Below are 5,662 nucleotides of genomic sequence, written 5' to 3' on the forward strand. Positions count from 1 at the left end.
ACCGTAGACCCTTTAATAGTCTGTAACCTACTGGTTGTGGTCGTGACACTTCATTCTCTGTTTCACATTGCTAAGAGTCTATTGTAAAATGCTGTCTGAATATCAGAGCCCTAAATCTATTTCTAGAGCTTCCTTCCTGGTGGCCTCCTTGGCAGGCTCATCCACAAGTTCATGTCCTGGGATCCCAACATGACTATGGAACCAGAGTAGTAGTAGTACTACACTCTCCCCAATGCCATAGAGATCTAAGAGGAGGCCTTAAATGTGCATTACCAATACATGCCAGGAATAACAATGGGTCGTTGGCCCTAGGGTGCTTGTGGAGTCAATGCAGATTAAGAAAGATTCATGCAATTGAGTACAGATGTACTGTAAAGCAGACATGATGGCCATCAATCCCACTGTAAAGACACTGCATCCACTAGGCAGGAATGTTATTTGCTGCTCCCGATACAAGTAAAGGTGCAGCATGTCTAACCTTCAACTCTTGAGGCATCTGTATAAGTGAATTGGGGTATTCATTGAATACCAAAAGAAACAACGGGCAGAAATCTGATGAGTCTATTCACATCCTCTGGGACAAAAGAAAGAGTAAGGTGAATTTGTGGGTAAGGCATGCACCTTTGTTGCTCACAACTGTAACATAGTAAGGGGATTTTGAGGATGTAAGCACAAGTTGGAATGGATAAACTGTAACTGGATTGATACTGAAATTCCATACTGAAGCTGCTTTTCTGGTAGTTGTACCTCCATATCAGGATATAAAATATGTTGAATCCATTGTTCTTGGTGGCTACAAAAGTATTCCACAATTAGGAAATCCCTGTCTCTACCAGGAGGCACTCTACAGCGTTTATCCAGAAGGCACCAGTCAGAATCCTCATATAAAAATAGTGGATCAGGTCTAGGAGTCACAGTTACAAGAGTGCCCCCAATCCATAGGCCAGGCTCTCATAATATAAACATGATAAAATAAGAGTTTTGTAGGATTGTAAAATGGTGGAACTGTCTGCACCCCGATGGTATTCCTGAACAGCATACTACATTACATTTCAACTGGCAGATTCACTTAATCTTCCGTATAAGGAGTAACGAAGATAGCTTGTTGTCAGATACAAGTCCCAAGACGTGATATGTATTGAGCACATAAAGCAGCTGATTATGTAGTTAAAGTTCTGCGAGTGGATGAATGGTTATACATCACAAAAACGCATTATGTGCATTTTGGTAGTGGTAGATTGGAAGCCATGTGTATGTGCCCAATATTGTGCTTCCCTTATAGCACCTGGAAGTTGGTACTCAGCAACACTCAGCTTGGAAGAACTACAGTTGATGGAGAAATTATCAACATATAAAGATGGTGAGTCCACTGACACCTATTAAGAAGAAGGTCCCAATTAGGACACAGCCTTGTGGGACTTTGTTTTCCTGCATGTAGGTAGCAACATGTGAAATATTGACTTCAACCCTGAGGGTGGCTGAGAGCAAGTGTGTGTTTTTTTTTTTTTTTTTTTTTTTTTTTTTTTTTTTTTTTTTTTTATAGATAGGGAGGGAATCTCAAAAACCCCTGTCGTGTGATGGCACCATGTGGTGTTATAAGCTTTACACAGGTCAAAGAAGACTGTGATGACATGCTGGTGATGGGTAAAAGACATTCTGATAGCAGATACCAGGCAGAGTAGATGGTTGGCCAGCCCTCTCGATATCTGGAGCTTGAAAGAGTTTTTAATTAAAACTGGAGTCTGACAGGATGATGGACTGTTCCCCATTCTCTTCAACTGCATGTCAGTGGTGGTCATCTGAGAATGGGAAAAGGAAGAAGCCAGGAAAAAGTGCTACTAAAGAAAATTTACACAAAAGAATCAAAGAATGATGATAGAATCAATTTCTTGCCTCTGGCAATCCTGTAAAGAAACATGGAGACAGCTGGGGAACTGATAAATTTGGTGAAGGAACAAGCAGAAAATGCTGGCCTCCAAATTTCTTTCGAGGAAACAAAGGACATACCCAGTGGACAGTTTCCGATACCTTGGTGATATAGTGCACAAGAAAACTAGTGAAAAAGAAGGCTACAGCAGGTGAGAGAAGATGGTTGCTGCTTATCGTAGGAGACATGCATATACAAGAAAAAAGCAATTTCAAGAAAAGCTAAACCCAGGCCCTATAACACAGAGTTCAAAACCAAATTTCTGTATGCAAAAAGACTCCGAAAGACAGGAAAGACGGGACAGAGAGATGAGTACCAGGTCCTTCGGAAAATAATGGGTCCTAGGATAATAGACAGAGAGTATAGACTTCAAGGAAAAGAAGAGCTACACAGGGATAATGAACAGCTGTAAAGGACATTGGTGACACCTTGGTCTATGCTATCTGCTTCTTGTGGGATCTTCCCTAGCTTTAAACCTGGGATAATCATACTTTGCTCCCACTGTGTGTGTGTGTGTGTGTGTGTGTGTGTGTGTGTGAGAGAGAGAGAGAGAGAGAGAGAGAGAGAGAGAGAGAGAGAGAGAGGAGGGGGGGGGGGGCTCTCCCTCAAGCCAGATTCAGTTAAAAGTAGCAATGATCAATGATGTGATGCTTATATTTTACACGTAGATAGTTTAACATATGATTAAGCATTTGATGGGACCTAGAGCTGCATTTAGGCACAATGTCTGTGCACTGAGGGGTTCCAATTCAGGAAAATGGGTGTTATAGGGTTCCAAATCGTGTGTGAGGAAAGGAAAGGTGACACGTTTCCACTTGCCTTTTGAGGAGATGTAAAGTGGGAGGTTAAATGCTACCTGCCAATGCTCGTGCGATGACAATAGGGTTGGATTTCACACTATCCTAACATATGTCTGTGGTATCACTCAGTTTTTGTTGACCACAAATATAACGTAATTTGGTGGATACCAGTCTTTCTCAGCATTCCTACTTTTTGTAAAGTAGTGGGTTCTGTCTCAGAGACATTTAATGACGACATGAGCATCTTTAAATGGATGGCAATTATGTTGTTGAAGACTTCCAAGCAACAGAATTTAGCATGTTATTATTAATGGAGAGAAATCTTCAGATGTAAAAGTGATATTGCTTGTACCACAAACGAGTGTATTAGAATCATTACTTTTTACAATACATTGAATGACCTAGTGGGTAATGTCAGACATTCCATGAGGCTGTCAGTGGATGAATCCATTATATGTACAGAAGACTTACACTAGGCCAAGAAACTGGCTGTTGACCTTCAACACAAACAACTGTATCACATTGTGCATAAATAGACAGAAAGACCCATTACTGCATGATTACATGATTGCAGAACAATCACTGGAAGCAGTCACACCCATTAAATATATGGAAATATGCATGCCGAGTGATTTAAAGTGGAGTGACCTCATAAATCTAATCACAGGTAAGACACGCATCAAAGTGAGCATCACTGTAACAATCCTCAGGAAGTAGTTTACAAGATCCTTGTTTGACTGATACTTTAATATTGTCTATCAGTATTATACATGTACCAACAGGGTTGATACAGGAAAGACAGATGATCCAAAGTAGAGCAGCGCATTTTGTCACAGGTTCATTTATTAAATGTAAAACAACTATGGAGATGCTCATCCAAGTCCAGTGACAGATACTACAAGAGAGGAATTTTTGCATCATGGTGCAATTTACTGTTAAAATTCCTAGTGTTTCTTCCGACAAGACGTCAACCAATATAGTGCTTATTTCCATGTATATCGCGTGAAAAGATCCTGAAGGTAAAATAAAATATATTTGAACTCACGCAGACATATCAATAATTGCTTCGCCTGCACACCATTCAGGACTGGAACCCTGCACAAAGAGGTTTGCAGAGTATAGATGTAGATGAAATGCTCTTCCGTGGTGATTTGTGAATCTACAATGGGACTGGTCTCCGATTTTTTTTTCTTTTTTTTTTGGGAGGGGGGGGGGGGGGGGGGTGGCGGGGGCAGGGGGGGGGAATCTAGGGGAAAGTGGCATTGCTAGTTCTGATGAGTGTAATATGTTTGGTGGTTGTGCACCTGACAGTCTCTTCCCTTGGGAAAGCCTGGCAAGCATTATGGAAATGCTAAAAGTGTGCCAGCCAGCATTCCAATGTAGGGGATTTGGTCTGGAAGGGATAAAAGGAGAAAGTAGGGATCACTATTGCAGAGATCATCATGTACCTTCCACTGAATAAAAGGGTAAAAACTGGGGCTACAAACCTCAGATTGATGGCTCAAAAGGATCCATGTGCTGTACTAAAATGCATGAGGGAGCCATTATTCAGCATACAAAGGTCAATATATAAAAAAATACCTGCTCCAATATATTAGTCATCTTGGAACTGCCTAATAAAAGTTGGCATTGCTGTTGCTCAGTGAAAGAACGGGTTGAGGTAGCTAGGAGATCAAATCAACGGTCTCACGGTATGTCACCTTTCCCCCCTCTGTTGGGAGTTAGACGTTGCAAAGGCTGAATTTTATGTCTGTCTGTGCGCAAACCACCACTCCTTACATCATGATGTTAAAGTGGTGTTTAGTAACCAGAGGTGGTCTTAATGACCAACACAAACAAACTGTCAAGAGGTCCTTTCAGGATCAATTTGGTACTTACAACACAGTGTGAAAGGGATGGAATTGCTAACCATGATTTGGTTCGGATTAGGATCACCTGTTGGTTGCCCCTTATTGGATGATATCTATAGAAGGGAAATGGGGCAGGGGCACAGTAATCAGGTCTGATGGATCCAGCTTCACCTTTGGTTTCTTCTTTTCCTTTTTATTCTTATCCTTCAGGGATTTGGATTTCATAATAGTAATACATAAACACAACACTGGTTCAAATGAGGGCTGTTCTGTGGTATGATTTTAGTATACAGATACAGGGGTCGAGGTCACAAGTTCAGATATAAAGGTAAGGCGAATAGTAGGAGAAGTCCTCCCCTTCCTTACATGAACGAATGAACTAAGGTGGCTACTATGGTCCAGTAATGAGGAGAGAGAAGGAATGTCAATACTTGTAGGTGTTGGAAGGGTTACTTTTTGGGAGTAGCTTATCCTCATGTAGATGGGATAAAGATGATCATACTTATTCCTTGTTTTCTGACCTGTTGACTGATCAAAGATCTGGAATGCTTGGATTTTACGTTCCCTTCTTGTGATGTGGCAGGTTGGTAATGGAGGGAGGAGTGATCTTCCCCACAATTGATGCAATGAAGCTGCTGTACACGACGCATCCTCGTGCCGCAGTTGTCCACAATCTTTAAAGATAGGTTCATCTGTACAATTAGATGACACATAGCCAAATTTCATACAGCTGAAGCATCTCATATGGAGGGAGAGTTGGGCGCAGAGCTTACATAGGGCTTGGTTACACGTGACACCAATAAACTATAATTTGGGGGTGGGGTGGGGGTGGGGGTGGAGGGTTGTAATGCTCATGATAGAGGGGGGGATGCAGTTTCAATCAGTATAGATACGTTCTGCACTTTTTTTTATTGAAGTGACCTCACGCTTAACTTGTCCAGGAACTTATGTACATATCTCTCTCCTTGTCTAACAGGTTAGTTTTCACTTCAGTTCATAGCTTATGAGGGAAACCTACAGAGGTTATTTCGACTAGTCTGCCATGGTGCCACTCACTCTGATCAGTGGCTCTCCCTATGGACACT

The sequence above is a fragment of the Schistocerca piceifrons genome, chromosome X (genome assembly GCF_021461385.2).
Source record: "Schistocerca piceifrons isolate TAMUIC-IGC-003096 chromosome X, iqSchPice1.1, whole genome shotgun sequence".
NCBI lineage: Eukaryota > Metazoa > Arthropoda > Insecta > Orthoptera > Acrididae > Schistocerca > Schistocerca piceifrons.